This window comes from Vicugna pacos, chromosome 30 (assembly GCF_048564905.1).
Source record: "Vicugna pacos chromosome 30, VicPac4, whole genome shotgun sequence".
Classification (NCBI taxonomy): domain Eukaryota; kingdom Metazoa; phylum Chordata; class Mammalia; order Artiodactyla; family Camelidae; genus Vicugna; species Vicugna pacos.
Window position 1 is genome coordinate 20,351,268 of NC_133016.1, and position 17,902 is coordinate 20,369,169.

The window sequence follows — 17,902 nt, forward strand, 5'->3', positions numbered from 1 at the left end:
CTGGGTCAGAGTCTAGGCCCCTCACTCCCGCCACAGTTCAGGGCCTCTGTGGAGCTGGGGTGGGGGGGGGGAGCAAGTGATGATGGGGCCGCAGATCCCAGATTGCAGCAAATGGGGGCAAGAACAGCAACTGAAAATCAGAGGGCCTCTGGAGGCCTATTCCAGCGGGCTTTGCAACACACCAGGGTGAGATCATTTCTAGGAGGAGGTAACAGAACAAAGTTAGACACAGACGGTTTAAGAATCCAAACTGTAAGGCTACGAGGGAAAGATGTGGTCCTTACTGCTTGAGAGTTTCCTTGCTGTCTTGGGCGTCTGGATTTGTCGTCCGTGTGCTGTTAATTGCACCCCTCCTCTGCGCTAGTTTCAGCTGCTCCTCTGGGCCGTCCCAAAGACTGCGTGTGTACCCTGCTAGCCGTCTGCTCTTTGAGCCCTTACATACCTTGGGAGTGTACGCGGATTGACTTAGGCCCTTGTAAATGCCTTTACTCTTACAAGACATAAAAAGACAGTGTAGTAACTCACTATGGCTTTCAAAGAGGCTTCCAGTTTCACCCAAACTGCTATTTAAAGACCTGTCTCTCAGCACCTTCCGAGTGGTCTGGTCATCCCCTGACCATTTCCCCATTTCCATTCTTCTCTTTGCATTACTACGACCTTAAATGCCTTCCCCTCGCCCCCGCTCTAGCCAGCAGCCCCCTTGCCCTGAAAAATCCCGTTCCTTGCTGGTTTCCCCAGCACGCGTATTCCTTTTCTTGAACGTCTAGCGTATCCATCACCAGTGTCGGTTACTTAGTGGCAAATGTGTCTCTATTGTCACATTTCTTCTTTCGGACGACTTAAATTTTATTCATTTGTTTACTTTTTATCTTGCTTTCTCCCTGTAGATTAGGAGATCTCTTTGGGGCAGAAAGGATTTAATTTCCTGGCATTCCCATAGCACTTAGCCTAGCACCTCGCACATAGTGAGTACTCAGTAAACACGAATTGGCCCTATATGATTAACTTCCGGACAGTGTAGAATTATGTTCCCTTCCATTCCTGTGCCTAAGGAGTTTTGCTGTACAATGAATGAGAGGAGAGCGGTTGCCTTTAAGTCCACGTAGAAATCAATGTAGAGATGCTCATTAATTAAACCTTGTGAAGTTAGAAAGTCAAAGCTCAATTTCTCAATGTTTGTTGGAGAAGGGTAACCCGAAGAGGGGATTTGATACAGAGGCAAAGGACTTAGCTGAAATGTGCTTCAAGATTCACCTGTGGATGCCTGTGATTGTGAATTCAGGTCAAGAGAGGTTATGGGTTGAATTTGGGCTTCAGGGTGCTCTGTCATGGTGGGGAGCGAAATTCAACGGTGCCCCTCCCCCAGCATTCTGTAGTTTCCTTTGGAGAATATGTTCCCTTTGTGGACGTCTGAAGTGCTTAATTAATTGGAAGAGATAATGTTGAAACTCAGGAACATGCTTCAAGAGTGAGAACTCTTAAACACACAGATGTTCAGCTAGAACAAAGCATGATTTCAACAACTGCTTGAAGGTGATGGGACAGACTGCAGGAAGTCAGGGGGCACAGAGTAGACTTCAGGGGAAGTCATCAGTGCCAACCGAAGCACGGGAGTGGCCCTTAGTGGGACCCGAATTGCATGTCGGTAACTGATTTCAGGCTGTTCGGTAAGGGTGCTTTTTGGATTCAGATGGATGGTTTCCTAGCAGCAGGGGGATAGCCTTGAAGGCTTTTAAAAGTGTTTCCCCTGCCCCTGCATATTTAATAGTATCAAGCTCTTTACTAAGCCTTGAACCAGAGGGCTAGAACAATAATACTTGTTTTAGGTGCATAATCGGGGATTTGCTAAATGCAAATATTTTTATTTGTAGGTAATTTATGGTTTAACTTATTTCTGAAACATCTCTGAAATAAGGAATTGTGGACCACTCTGTAAAAAGGATCGACTAAATCTGAATGATGCATTGGCATACAGCAAAGATGCAGTGAAAAGGCCCTGCGTTTGGAAGCAGGAGACCTGAATTCTAGTTCCTCTTTTTCTACTTGCTAGCAGTTCAGCCTCGGGCAAGTCATGTACTTTCTGAGGCTCAGCTGTTTCTTGCTTCCAACTCAGGTCATGTTAACTGCCTGAGGTTCGAGATCTGAGCCTCCATTAAACCAATTAAATGTCCTTTATGTGTCTAAATTCTTAGATTCCATTATTTAAGAAGGTTACTCTTGCTTGCCATCACACTATACATTTTAGCAAATAAAAGTTCAGCTGAACTGGCATAGCAGAAACCAATGTCAAATTCCCCAAAGACTAAAGGTTAAGAAGGGAGACAGCGCTGGGATAGAGGTGCCCCTGGCAGGTTGCACTGGGCACAGTGCAGTTAAAGACTGGAGTGGCCATGTTCTCCTGGGATGAGAAGGAGGAGGGTCAGGGACACAGAGAAAAGATTCTGGATGAAACCCGTAAGTTCCCAGGGTCTTTCTTTCTCATGGAAGTCTCACCAATATACCATGACTTCACATAGGTTTCCCAGAGGACAGAATAGCGTGAGACATTCCATACCCGCCGCTCCGAGGTTCAGGAAGACTCCAGAAAGATGTTCTCGTTGACTGCTCATGGGGACCTTCCCCAGAAAACATCGGGGCTGCATCAGCCTGAGGAATGCACACTGCTGTCCTCAGACGCTGTGGCTGGGAGGAAGGGCCGTATTTCTTGGGTGCTGTTTTAGTAGCTGGTAGCTGGTACTGCCTTGAAATAAAGAGGAAACATTTTTACCTTCAAAGGCAGGTCACTCTACCGGTCTTTTGGGATGGCCAAGAAAAGAAATGCCTTATTCATTAAAAAGGTCAGTATTAACTCCTTCTTGAACGTAAATTGTCTCCTTGTGTTTGCCTCGGCCCCAAAGGGGATACAGAACAAGACGTGGTCCTCAGCAGCACAGAACTGACACTGCTGCTGGAGAGACCAATGGCCACTAGGGTGTCATTACCCTCAGTTGGGAGGATGCCACCGTCTTGTCTAGGAAGCCTTCCCTGATGACCTCAACCCACTGCAGTCTTTCCCTTTTTTGATTTCACGTTGTCTGTATCATATTGTTGGTAATACGGATTCTGTCGTACCTCACTCTGTTTTTCATTCTTCTTGCAAATTGGCATATATGTCAGCTATGTGGAATGCTGTGTGTACGTTTCATCACTTTAGTAACTCTAGAAACTTGTCAGAGCAGAGGCCTTGACTTAGAGTCCTCTCATTACCCACAGTGCATCTAGAACAAGATGCAGATCCACAAATGCTGACCAGGAATTTGTTTGTTGATTGACTCACTGCCACTGTGACTGTTTCTCATAGGGTTGGCATGGTTGGTGGTTCTTTGAGGGGGGCATTGCTGGGTAAGAGAGGACTGGTGTGCCTGAGAGATCTATCTCGAGCTGTCTCATAAAGCCCCCCCGACCCCCACCGTGCCCGCGGCAAACATGGCCACTCGGTTCTCTGCGCTCCGCCCCTCCCTCCTGCACACGTGGTTGCCCTCCGTCTCCAACTGTCTGACCTCCTTAATTACAACTCCAGTGTCGAGCACGGGGCCTGGCATGAACTAGTCACTTAATAAATCTTTGTAAATGAATGAATGGTTAATGAATTAATGAGTGGATATTGAGCTCTGGGAGCTCAGATGGTAGTTTGCGTTGGAAGGAAGGGCAAATTCAGTTGCAAGTCTGGCAAGCTGCTTGGTAAGTACTGGCCAGCAGGCCTGGCTTGCTAGACCCCTGTGTTGAATTTGTCTAGGTCAGGCCTTCCGGAAAGGTCCACTTTTGTGACCCAGCAGAAATAGCTTTCACTACACTATCGGGCCCAGCCCTCCTGTCTCACTGCTTCGCAAACAATGTGTTACTCTGGAAATGTGAGTGGACTGGTGGCCGAGGTGAATATGCCCACTTGGACGCAGATGGTCAGTACTCGGTTACCTGCTCTGGGAGGGGAAACACTGGCAGCCTGGTTTCTCCATGATACGTAGACCCGTAGGCTGTCTACACACACACACACACACACACATCCTGCTGTTCATTTGACTTGAGGACACATTGTACTTATTTGGAAGAGGCCACATGATGTAGTCAAAACTGAAGACACAGATTCTGCCTCCAGCTCTGGTCTCTGTGTGTGTGCTACTTCAGAAAAATCACTTCTCTGTTCCCAACTTCTGTCTGTAGGATGAATGCATGGATGGCATGATCTCAGAGTTAAAGCTGGGAATTGCCTTTGAAATCAGTGCATTTCCAACCACTGGAGGTGTTTCAGAGCAGGACTTCCGGGCCTCGAAAGTGTGGTTTCGTCAGATGCCCACGAGGGCCTTTCCAGCCTAGGACCCGGACGGACTAGCTCTCAGCTGATTTGAACTGTATCAGCGTGGGCCGAACTGGTGTCGGGGGCGGGCAGAGGGGTTAGAGTTTTTGCTATGTACACCTCACAAGTGAATTAATTACCTGCTGTGGCTGTTTCGATAGTAAGCACGCCATCCCCTGGCCCACTGTGTGAGTCCTCTTTTCCCAGGCCTGTTGGTCGTGGGGTGTCTGTATGTCCAGAAGCACACACAGGGCTGCACATCCTCACATGTGCCGGTCCTTTCTCTTCCTCTTTTGAGAACCTGGTACCCGGAGCCCTTTAGGACTTGCCATGTTCACTGCTGTTGGAACCGGGGGCTGTGGTGTCCTGCCCTGGCTGTGTCCCCTGTAGGAGGCTCAGTTCCCGGGGTCCCCAGCGCCACTTAAGGGTCCAGTTACGCATGTTTGGAGAGTGACATTCACTCTGAAGTCGTGTGTCCTGTGCTGATCCCTTGTCGTTCACTCTCTGCAGTCCTGTCCTCTTATCTGTGCTGTCAGCATCTTTAGTAACATGAAAATGCTTCTGAAGTTTCATATTCCTGAGAGGAGAATTATGATGTCACCTCCATGTTACTGGATTTTATTTTCCTGAAACCATAAGAGTACACATTTTCACATTAAAAAAAAAATTGTGTTTGTAAGGAGAACGTATGTAAGTGCAGGTGCACGGGCACACACACACACACACACACACACACACTCACAGACATACATACACAGACAGAGAGTCACACGCCTTCTGTATTAGTTTCCTATTGCTGCTGTAACAAATGACCACTAACTTCATGGCCTAAAACAAGTGTGTTACCTTATGGTTCTGGAGGTCAGAAGTCTGAAATGAGGCTCCCTGGGCTAAAATGAAGGTGGTGGCAGAAGGATATTCCTTCTAGGGGGAGAATCTGTTTCCTTTCCATTTCCAGCTTCTGGAAGCTTCTGGCAGCTTCTGGCATTCCCTGGCTGATGGCTCCACTCTTTTGTCTTCAAAGGCAGCAGCACCCGTCTGAGTCCTTTCCACACTGCTTTCTCTCTCTGACTGTACCTTCCTCTTTCACTTTTAAGGAACTTTGCAAATATATTCAACACACCTGGTTAATCCAGGACACGCTCCCTGTTTTCAGGTCAGCTGATTAACAGCCTTAATTATTCTGCAATGTTAATTGCCCTTTGCCATGTAACATAATCTATTCACAGGGACATGGGGCATCTTTAGAAGGCCATTCATTATTCTGCCCACCACACCTTGCTTTAGTAGTGATAATAACTTGAATTAACAAAACATTAAAAAAAAGATCTTACCTCACCTTTACCTCCCTGAACTGTGACTGCTCCCCCAAGCACAATCACTGACACTTGAAAATGAAAATAATTGCTTTTTGTTTAATCAGATCTGCTCTATAATTTGTACAACTCTTGGAGTCATAACATTTTAAAGATATGTTTAATAATAAGACATTGGTAAATTTGTAAGAGATTCTAACTAAATATTTTCATTCATCAGATGTACTGGAAAATCTGCTCTTCAGTGTTAATGATATCTGAGTTTTGATTCAGGTCCTTTGCATTTGAAGCACTCTGAAAGGGATAATTTGGCTTTGCTATTTAATTGAATGGGTAAAGGATACAGGAGAGGCTGGCAGTGCGTTCATTAAATTTACAAAATCAGTATATTAGGCTCCGGTCCAGTAAGTGCACACTGTACCTTGGCAGGTGTCTGAAGTCTGGGTAGGAGTGATTCTGGTTATTGGCAATGAGGTGACTCTCATGGAGTTACAGGTGCACACACGGGGAGCGAGGGAGTTGCCCTGTAACCTCTCATGACAGTTGGAAGAACAGAGTCTGAAAAATAGACTTTGGTTAAAAAAAAAAAAAGGGGGAAGTCTACGTAGAGGTGCTTTGGAATGCCGGAGGATGACTTACTTGTATTTACTGAGAGTTGTAACGTGTCTCTGGACCCTGTCTTCCCAGTGCCTGACAGGAGCCCTCCCTAGAGACGTGCCAAGGTTAAGCATTTGCAGGTTTTGCTGGCCTTGAGTCTGGAGGTGCTGAAGTTTTGGTTATTATCCTCCAATGGGGACTGTGACCAGTACGGCTCCGAGGATTCAGGGTAGAGTTACATCAACTCCTTTGGCATTTTGAAGTGAGAACAGGCATATGCGTGGTGCTTTGCTGACCATTTGGGAAGAGTGTGCATCCCACCTTTTACACTACTGGCCACATGGCACATTCTGTACTGTGGCCAGGACCGCAGGAAAGGAGACAGCAAGGGAACTGGGGCCGGCAGAGCTGAGGGCTGCCGCTGCTTAACGCTGGTCATCGATTGCTTAATCCCCGTCCTGTTTGGAAATAGCGGTTCCTGCCCAACTTATCTCAAGAACGAACATAGAGACCGTTTATGACGTGAAATGTACTTTAAAAGGGTCAAGGACTGAATTTCCAATAGTTCAGAAGAAGGTGGAACAGAAAGGGAAGGGCAGAGTTGAGATGATTCAATTCAACTTCCCGATCCTGTGGTTTGCAGTGCATCTCTGAAGGACACGGGGAAAGGATAGCTTTAGTTTTGAGTTACAAACCCTGCACCATCGTGGCTGTTTCACTAATTAATGGCAGATCACTCATGGGCTGGAGTTTGGGGAGTTGCGGGTGGAAGGCGTACATGTTTGGGGTAGGGCGAACACAAGTTGTGTGACTTATTGTCACTTTAATCCTCATTTTTGTTTATTGTTTTAAGTTTAGCATTTTTATCTCAAGTGACATCCTACATTTATAAAACTCTACCGGATGGTTCCATAGGGAGACGAAACCTTTACTTGCAGACACTGGAACTTAACGTCTTGATTTCTCTTTATTCTTGTCAATGTGGCGCCTTACTGTATCTTGGAGATGGGCTAGTAGATTCTAAGATCATCAGACGTTAGAGATGGAAGCAACTTCAAAATGATCTGGCCCAGAGGGTTTCTTTAAAAGGAAAAAAAAAAAACACCTTCTGGCAAAAATTGGGCATTCATTCAGTGTAATCTAAAATTTGCATTCAATCAGTGAATAATTTGTGAGTACCTGCTCTGTGCCAGGTCTCGAGCTAAGTGCTAAATACACCGAGATGACGGACTCGGCGCCTGCCTGTAAGGAGTTCTTGGTTCAGAGAGGAGATGGGTATTAAAGAATTAGTGTCCAGTGCTCCTGCTGCGTCTGGCTGATGGTAAGATCTGCAGGATAAACCAATAACAAATAGGGACTGTCCCTAAGAGTGCCTGAGGGTGGGGGTGGGGCAGTAAAGAAAGGCTAAGTATTTCCTGTCTCTTTCTCTAGATAAATAAAATAAGACTGCGTCTCTGAGACCAGCTTTCACTGACGGCCCGATCAGGAACTCTTCTCCTTTTCAGTTCTGTGTCGACCTATGACCCTGGACGCCTAAGATCTATTTTTTTTTACCATCATCCTTCTTATTGTTATTATTTATGACGGCCATTGTTTTAACTGCTCCAAGGAGATAATTGCCTTAGTTGCTAAGGCAACGCAACATATTGGGTATCAGAGCAGCCAGCAGAAAGGGTTTGCCAAATTGCAGGGCTGGGTGGGAGGTGTGGGGTGGGAGAGCAAAGAGCTCAGCTGCGGAGCTTGAAAATAGCCATGTTCAAATTATCTCTGCATTTCTTCCACCGAGGAGCGTGAAGCCACTTGGAACCCGGTGCCTGCCAGCTCCTCAGCCACCCCTGACGCTTCCTGTTTTCAACCCAGCTAGTGTACCCCTTCCTTCACCAGCCCTTGGGACTCGGCCAGGCTTCCTGGGGTCTGGTTCCCAGACTCACAACTCCGGTCTGCTGTTATTCGGCCCTGAAAATGTTTTTGCCCTTTCTTTCTGGGGCCTGCGAGGGTGGAGAGGTAGGTGGGTGTAGCGCCCCCGTCTACGCCCTGCACGTTGCCCATTTCAAACAGACCACAGTCCCTGGTGGTCCTGCTCACGGCTGTGGTCTCCTCTCTGTCTTGGGGAAGAGAGTATGGACTGATGACAATGAGCTTTTCCGTTTGAATTTTTGAAGGTTGAAACATCTTGGGAGGTCAGCTTTGCTGCCCCCATTAAGTAGATAAATGGAAGCGGAGGGAGAAGGCAGGCAGACACAGTGATGCATGTAGCAAAACTGCCCGATCCAGGCCTTGAACCTCAGACTCCTGTCACCCTGTGCTTGATCAGTACCATTGGCTTTTGTCCTTGGCTCCTGACTGTCTCGGTCTGAGGTCTTCAGGTGGTTTTGCTCCCGTCTCTGTGTTCTCTGGTTAGCTCGGTTTCTGTCTCCTGGCCCACAGTCCTTATGTCAAGGTGGAGAGTGATCCAGAGGGGACACTGTGGCCCCTGGGGGAAGATGCAGGAGACAGGTGTATCTCATTGGCTAACTTTGCTTTGCAACATTTGGCATCCAGAAGCAGCTATTGCCATGAAAGGGGATAATGGCCACAGGAAAGGGCAAGATGTCAAAAAAAATCCCTCCCCAGAATATTTGAGTGGGTGTTAGTGACTTCTTTCAGCAGCTCCGTTCCCTCTTCTTTCCGGCTCACTCAGCACACGCTTTGCCCCAGGATGTCTGTGTGGAGGCCGACTTGCCTCTGTGTCCTTAGCGGCCTCCTGGGTGTCTCCCCGAGTGTGTCCCAGCGCCCTCTGCTAGAGCGCAGCCTCGGAGTTGATCTATCTGGGCAGGTTAAATAAACAGGTCTGTGTTTGGGTTAATTATCACTGGTTCTGTTGCTCTCCATTACTGCTCCATCCGGGACTGTGGCCAAGGAGCAGATGGGAGAGGCTGTATCATCACCCCTGCCTCCTCATTGTGTCTGGCCCGCCCTCCCTCCTTCCCTCTCTCTCTCTCTCTCTCTCTCTCTGTGTCTCTCTCCCTCTTTCCCCTTCTCCCTCCTGTCCCCTCCCTCCCCCATGTTTCCTCCCTCCTTCCTCCTCCCCCTGCCCTCCCCCTGCCTTCCTCTCCCCTCTTCCCCTCCCTCTCCCTCTTTTTGCTCTTTCTCTCTCTCTCTCTCTTTCTCTTTTTGGCTGAGCAAATAGGCCAGATGGCGGTGAGGGGAACAGACAACAAGTGAGGCATGGCATATGGGGAGCTTGTTTAATTTCGGCTCCTGTAGGGAAGGAGATTGGAGGAGGTGAGCTACAGAAGCAGAAAATGGAAAGGGGAAGGGAAAAAACACACACACAAACAACAACTGACCCTTGCAAGAGGGAAACGGGATTCAATTTACTATTGTTGGCCAGTGGCAGCCGATGAGAATGCAGTGAATCTAAAGCAGAAAGTGCCCCTTTTTTGCATCTTGAAGGTTCAGCTCCTCCTCTGGTCACCCCACCCCAAGATCCTGCATATTGCCCAGGGCTCCAGCTCTGGGAGGAGGGTCGGAGGGGTCAGTAGGAGGGGGGCAGGATTTCTCATATAAAGTGGTGGTAAGTGGCTGTCTGTTGGTGTATCAATTCCAGGAAGAAGTTTGGCCAGTAATTTAGGGAGAGAAAAAATAGAGGTATCTGGGGCTAAAATACGGGGCTGAGGGAAGGCTGGCCCGAGCTCACCCAGGTCCTGCTTCTCCTTGGAGCTTCTGGTTCAGTGTCAGATGCTTTCTCGGTTTTGTTCCGCTCTCTTCATGGGCAGCTGCCCGTGTAACCACGCCTTGGCCTGCAGACCCTGTCCACTGCCTGTGCTGAGGCGGGAGAGCCCAGGCAGGATGCTGGAGAGCAGGGTAGGGACCCAGTGAGTGGCCCTCCAGCAGCAGCCCTTTGTGTTCAACCAGAATTTATTTAGCCTTCATGGTGACCGCTTAGAATGTCAAATTTAAGGCAGTCTTACCTGGAGTTTCGGGAGAGATTCTGGCCACAGCACATAACTGGCCCATGCCTTTGGTCGCCCCAGTACAGGGATCCCCAGGGGCCAGTCAGGTGAACTCTGCTACCCTCAGCAGGGTGCTGCTCTGCCGCTGCGGGGGTTGGGAGGGTTACCGCCTAGGACCAGTTCGGATCTGGCCATCCAGGGAAGACACTGGGTCCCTGGCACCTTGGTCTCCAGGACTGGGAGAGACCTAGGGCCCTTAACAATGACCCCGGGAAAGGTGACTTACAATCCAGCCTCATCGGCTGGAGCTGCATCCCGCCCCCCTCAACCCCCCCGCGGCAGGAGCCGCCCCAGCTCCACCGGGCAGCCCGTTCTGCAGCTGATAACCGGATTAGGCTGGTACCCTGAGGGGCCCTGCCTGGGAACAGGGGCTCCCCGGGCCTGGCGTGGGGGCTGCCACTGTCAACACCCTAAGCCGCCGCCTCGGGCGGAGGCATTTGCATGTGTGCGCGCCCTACTGTATGCCCGGGGCCACTGGGAAATGCGGCCGGCGGAGGTTCACACGGGCCAGGCTGCACAAAGCCGGGGGCCAAGCGGCGCGGCGGCGCTGCCTGGCGAATGTCGCGCACTGGGTCCCGCGCAGCAGCGATGGCCGGAGCGAGGCCAGCCGAGCGCGCCTGGGCCCGAGCCGAGCCGAGCCTGTGGGCGGGAGCCGCCAGCGCCAGCATCACCGCCAGCGCCACCGCCCGCGCGCACCGCCGCCTCCTCCCCAGCCGCCTCTGCGAAACTGCTTCCCTGCTTGCTTTCAGGGGCAGGCCGGCGGTTTGATCTCCCCTGAATGCTGTCCCCTCGTTTGAGCCTTCGATTCTGAGACGATTCGGGGCATTGTCTGGGGTGGCGGGATGTCGGATTGATTTCGGGGCCTTTGTGTGGACGTGGGGCTCCTGAATGAAGCTGTTATGCGCGTCTGGGGCTGGCGGGCAGGCTGTCCGGCTGCAAGCTGGGCCTCCCTTTGTTGTGGGGGCCTCATTGAGTCCACGGAAGAGGCTCATTTCAGGGTGATTTACTACCACCCAAACACCAGCTGTCTGCGGTGCTGCCCCGCCGGCCCCCTCTTGTGGGCGGGGGTCGCTTCCCCTTCTGAAGCTCTCAGAGCCTCCATCCTCTTTTGTAAACAGTAGGATACGCTCATATTCATACGTATGTATATATGCGTTAATACTGTATGTTTGTGTAAGTGTAGATACTGTATGTGCATGTGTATACGTATATCCATGTGCATTCCTTTTCAGTTTGTTTTTTAATGGAGAGCCCAGGGGGGAGGCAGAGGTAGGTGAGAAAGCTGCTGAGTTGGAACCTGTCACCAGGGTTGGGGCCTCAGCTCTGTCCCTCATTAGTTGTGTGAGCCTGGGCAAGTCACTCAGTCTCTCAAAGCCCCAGTTTCTTCATCGGAGAAAAAAAATGAGAGCGTTCTCTTTTGATTGGAAGAAGCTACTCAGTTATTTCTTTAACCGTTAATGTGTATGAAAGAAAAGAAAAATGTGTGCCATTTTACTGTAACGTTTTTGAAAAGCATCATTCAGTGAGAAGTAAAGGAGAAGGCATTTCCACCTTGCAGGTGACGCGCGCGCGAGGTGCAGAGGGAGCATCCAGACTCTGCGCACCCTCGGGTCTCAGAGTCAAGGGCCAGTAAGTAGGGGCCACGGTCTGCTGGAAGTGCTAAGTGAACATCAAAGTGGGGCCCCGGAGGGAGCCTTGGGGGGTCGCCAGCAGTCAGGGAAAGCTCCTGGAGGAGGTGGTGCGGGATTACTTTGAAGTTCAGGGTGGTCTGTAAGAGAAAGGGCTGGAGAGCTTATTGCAGGCAGCTTGAGCGGCCAGCGTGGTGGTGGCCGTCCTGCTCTGAGCAGTCCCTGATCTCAAAGGCTCAGGTGCACTGAGCAGAGAGAGGGTTTGATTGAAGGTGGGGGCCATGGTCGGATGTGCCGGGTGGAGGGGTGGCTCCGTCATTTTTATTTTGGGCGATTTGAGTTGGATAGGTTGTCAGTCAGCCAGAGACCATTTAGAAGGTGACCCTAATAGTTCAGGCAAGGATAGAGATTAAGGTTGGGCGCGTCACAGGAGCTCTGACAAGGCGGAAGGGGAAGACACGTGTGATGCGCAACTGACCTCAAGACGAGTGAGGTGGAGGGGGCTGGAGGGAAAGGCGTAGGTCTGTGGTGGTACCCGCCTTTCTGTAAAACAGGACAAAAATTGCACAAAATTCATAGCGTTGGTAGCCTGGCACATAATAAACACTCAATAAATGTCATCTATAATGATGTTAATAATGATTGCTTTTTTAGGTGAACAAGTGAGGTCCAGGTCATGTTCCAAAATGGGGAAAGCAGGAGAAGGAGCAGATCTGGGGGTGCTGGGAGGGGTACGAAAAGTGGGATGGGAAGTTTTGGGCATAGTTAAGTCCTCACAGGCATTGTCTAAGGTCATTTCTTTGACAGAGCCCGGTGGGAATTCTCTCCTGGTTCCCCCACAATGTCCAGCTCAGTGCTCACAATATGCAAGGCACTTAATAGATGTTCAGTGAACTTCCAGATGAATGTGTTTGCTGAGTCTTAACAATCAGCAACTACCAGTTTAGAAATAATTATTTATTTCACAGATATGAAAGACTACCAATGAATGCCACACACTGGGGATGGAGTGAGGAACAAGCCGGCGGGTTATGTGACATTATGGAGATTGTGATCTGGTGTGACTCTAAGGATGACAGAAAGTCTACATGCTCAAGTGGTTGGAGAGGATTATGGATGTTGTTTCTGGGTGTCTCAGCATTGCCTTGGGCTTGGGGTGAGGCACAGACAGGATGCATAAGGCGTGTAAGCTGTGCTGAAATAGCCTCATGTTTTTATCTCGTGCCTGGTGGCCAGAGAGAGATCTCGGCACAGTGGTTAATCCCGAGGGAGCCCCAACCTTGGCTGCTGTCTAAAGCTTAAGGAAGCAGCACATGGGTGAGGCTTCCCGATTCCTGGTGACTCCAGAATCCACGTTGCCCACTCTGACTGCATCCCCCCCAGAAAGGTGACGACCTGGACTCCTTCCTTCTCTCCCGTGTTTCCTTTCAGGGACGCCTTCATGACCATGGGCGTTGCTGCCATTGGTTTCTCCTTTGTGTGGGTTGACAACCTCATGAGCTTTTTAAACTTCAAATTTAGAACAGCTACAGGCTCGCACTTCTGGGACTTGCTCCAGGAGGTGTTACAGCAAGTGTGAGAGTCTCTCAGCATCTCAGAAAAGGGAATTGAAAGAGCCTTAGAAATCCTTGGAAGAAAAAAAAAATCCTGCTAAGGATGAAAATAACTCTAGAACGGAGAGGTGCTGCCCAGCCACACAGCTGGACAGCGGCAGGGAGGGGGTCTGCCCCCAGCATCCTGGCCTCTCAGTCCAGAGCTTGCTCTGCTTTTTACTTGCTGCTTTGTATGCTGTTCATGTGCGAGATTAAGGAAGTTAATGTCCCTCTCTGTTTCTTACTTCTCCTGTGAGAACAAGAAGGGTATTGGACTAGATCAGCATTTATAATACGTGGTCTGTGGGACGTACTTATTCAGAACATTGAGAGGTGTTAGAGGTCGAAAAGGATTCCATGAGCAAAAAAGATTGGGAAACACCTGGTTAAAACAAAGCTAAACAGATGTGTTTGCAGTAGGACGTCTCAGAGTCTGTAAGATGTTAGTAAACATCGTGGGTCTCCAGCGTGGTCCAGTTTGTGACGTTTCACAGATTCGCCAGATCACAAGCTGATGCCCACTAGACCAGCTCTCCCTGGGCCACTCCCAGCTCTCTCGCAGAGGTAGCCTTTCTTGGAGAGAGGCCGGGCTCTCTGGGTCAGAGGGCCTTTGTAAAGATGTCGCACTGGTTCTTGTGCCCTGAGGGGCAGGATGACACAAGGAGAAGACTCTGGAGAAGGAAGCTCTGTGAAACGCCAATTCCCTTAAGTGTCACTACCCACACCCCTGAGAGAAGGAGGTAAGGCTGAAGGAGGGCCATTCCACCAAAATGAAGAGGGGCACAGGATAAGAGGTGATCTCTCCATGTCTTCATTTATCAGGAGGAACAGAGTTTAGAAACGTAAGCCTAGAAAAGAAAAGGGAAAACAGGGAATAAACAAGACCACGGCGGGAGGGTACAGCTCAGTGGTAGAGCACGTGCGTAGCATGCACGAGGTCCTGGGTTCAAGCCTCACTACTGCCATTAAAAATAAATAAATGAATAAATAAATAAATAAACCTAATTACCTCCCGCAACCAACACCCCCCCCCAAAAAAACTTAAAAAAAGAACATCTGTTTACTTTTCCAGAGAAGGAAGGGAAGGAGGGCCGTCAGAGGGGAGATGTCTGAGCTTTTCAGTTTTATCCGCTTTTGGCTCATTGCCTTTATAGCTTGGTTTCTGATCTTGGTCAAACCTCTGGGAGCTTAGGAGTCCCTGGTTTCGCAAAAAGTCGATTGATAGCAGGAGCTCGATCTAAGTCTGTTCAAAATGCCCCTTGAGGGAAAATGGCCTGTGCAGGCGTCACAAGCATGTTCATGCGTGCGCCTCGAAGGGGCGGTGCGGTCAGAGGGAACTGTGTCCAGAGCTCATTTAGCTCCCACCTAATGGGGCTGGCATTCCTGGACCTTGGATCCAGATGTGAAGATCAGCCTCTGATAAGCTGCTCTTGGCAACTCAGGTTGTGTCTGTTACTTGTTGGGCAACACAGGATGGCTCGTGTGACAAGATGTCTGTTTCCACTCTGCCTGGGCATGTGGAGGACACACAAGCAGACACAGACTGATGAAGAAACGTGTCTCCGTGAGGCTGCTGTCGCGCCTCCTCCATCTCCCCTCACCGTCCATGTTCCCTCCTTCTCCTTCTCTCCATGACCACCAAGACTTCTCTGTTTGCCAGCAACTCTGGGGTAGTTATTGTGGAAAGAAAGGGGATCAACTTAAGGGGCGTTGTCATGGTGACGCACTGTGTAAATGCAGAGCGATGGCCTTAGGATGCCAAGCCTCCTTCCCTCTTTCCACCTTTGGAAGCAACATTCCCCCAGGGCAGGTGCTTAATAATATTCATCACCTCCTCTGCAGCATTTAGAAGATACCATCACTGAGTTCTGTTCCAGTTATTACCCTTGTCTGAGAAGGTCAGTGTAATTGGACCCATTTTATAAAAGAGAGAGTGAGGCACAAGAATCAAGTGTTACTCTGAGATTCGAGAGAAATTGCAGTGGAGCCAGCGTGTGCTTCCAATTCTAAAATTTTATGATGTTGTAGGAGAGAAATGATTAAGATTAAGCCCCACATCTCTGGCTGCTCTCTACTGATGTCATCCTTTATCAGGAGAGAAGAAATAATTGGGGACGGGGTTGCCGCTTTAGCAAGAAAGTGTGGAGGGTCTGCGCTGTCCGTGGGGTCTTCCACAGCAAGCAAAGGAGGACTGGTGCACAATGTGTGAGTTCTTTTCTAAAAGGGCTTGCAATTTGCTGAGGAATCGGGACAGGCCTACGAAAGGTGAAGCAGCAAACATCATCAAATCTAGGATGCCGCAGATGATAAAACAATTTCAGAGATGTTGGAAATGAAAAAAAAATTGTGCATCCTAGAATCAATGGGATATGGTAATGATACAAAGCTAAATAAAAATAAAAATTGACTCTCCAGAGTTATCATAAGCCATGTGTGTTCATTCACCAGTGGTTTCCATTGATGTGCCAGCGCGTGATGAAGGAGCCAAGGCGTGGTGCAGAGGAGCTCACAGGGAGGCAGGAGGCCAGGGTGGGCGTGGGGTGGGCTCGTCAGGGAGGGCTTCATGGATGATGTGAGACTAAGTGAGGACGTGAAGGGCAGGGAAGATTTCAGAGGAATAGAAAAGAGGAAGATGTGGTGGGGAATATTCAATTCTAGGAGTAGAAGGTTGAAGAGGGCATTGGAGACACTGGTTCATTCATAGGTGAATTACAACATGGGCGTCTCCCGTAGACCAGGTGGCTTACACGGCAGACATTTACCGTTCACAGATCTGGAGGCTAAGTCCAATATCCAGGTGTCGGTGGAATCCGCTCTGGGGAGGGCCCTCTCCAAGGCTTGTTTCTGTCTCGTAAGGGGACTAAATCCCATCATGGCAACTTCATGATCTCACAAACCTAATTACCCCCCAAAGGCCCCGTCTGCTCACATTGGGAGTTAGCGCTTCAGCACGGGAATTTCGTGAGGACACAAGCATTCAGTCCATAGCAACTGGGAAGATGTTTAAGTTAGTTCTGGGTCCTGGAACGTAACGTAGTGGAGAGGCTTGGGGAACGTTTGAGGATCTGAATAAGGTAGCGTCATCGGGTGGCTGTTTTGAGGGGCAAGCTGAGCCTTTCATCAAACCACGTGACACCGGGCGTTCTTCTGGGCTTCACATCTCGGTTCCATACGGCCGTCACAGAGTTCTGCTCTCTGGAGGATGTAAGGGAAGAAGCACATGTCCTCTGCTCTCAGAAAGCTTAGCGAGGGCATACAAAATTTTAAGTCATGAAAGATTTCAAGAATAAGACCAGCAAGATGGAAGGCGGGTGGGAAACTGAGAGTCTGTTATATATGTGATCAGCGTGGGCTAGCTGAGTAGGACAAGGCTTCCTGGGGTGGGCAGGCAGGTGGGGTTTGTGTGAAATCTTTGGGCTTGCTTAGCAGAGGGGTTTGAGAGAGCCTCTTGGAATGGAAAGGGCAAGGCGCTTACATTTGGATTAGTGTCCTTTCTTTGACTTTTACATCCCCTTCCTCTTTTCCTACCCACTGTTTGACAATAATCTTATAGGATTGTGGCCTCTGTTTTATTACTGCGTTATTGCTACTTGATTTATCCCTCACTTGCTGTTTTATTTATTGTTATTTGATTCATTTCTTCTCTCTCCATTTATAATGATAGGTCCTTGAAAGCAGGAACTGTTTTTTTATATCTCTCAAAGCATTGGGATAGGTTTGCCAATACTTAATCATGTTGACTTCAGTACTTTTGAGAAGTAGGCAGGATGCAATTTTTAAATAAGTGAAAAAAGAAAAAAAATTCTGTACAAAGGCTATAGGAAGAACAGTCCATGCTTGTTTGATTTGTATTTATTTGATGGGGTACCCTTCCAATCCAGCTGGCTTATCAGTCGTGCTGCGAGACACTTTAGGACCCCACTGGCACCTGAGTGCCTGTATCACTGGAGCATTGACTGGTGGTCAGTGCTTGCATGGGCCCAGGACTACCTTCTTTGTGGACAGAGAGCCTGGACAGTTGTTTCTGGGATCATGAGATGCACAGTGTACGAGTTATGCTGAGAGACATGGACAAGCAACAGGGATGCTTCTGAAGAACGTGACAGCTCTTGGGGAGTGATCTACATGGAACGCTGGTGGGTACTTACGTCTTCACTTGAGTAGAGAGATTGCACCCCAGTAGTGGCGACTGCAGACTTCCGTGATTATCTGTTGCCGTCTTTGTGTTGCCGCGCCTATTAAAATGACTACAACCAGCACCTTGTGTGTATTAATTTGAGGGCCACATAGGTGTCATGAGAACTCTATGTAACTGACTGGGAGCTAAAAAGCAGAAAAAATACTTAATAAAAATTAACATTTGCAGAGAAGGTTTGACAGAAAGCTAGACAGAGAGCCATCATAGAATTGTAACACTGGTCCATGGAGTGTTTCACCCTCG

General features: G+C 49.1%; 1 protein-coding gene across 4 annotated transcripts in view; it reads left to right on the plus strand.

Annotated features, from left to right (window-relative positions):
- SETBP1 (SET binding protein 1) overlaps positions 1–17,902 on the plus strand; it is a 360,642-nt gene that overhangs the window by 51,063 nt on the left and 291,677 nt on the right. The gene's annotated exons all lie outside the window — the stretch shown is intronic.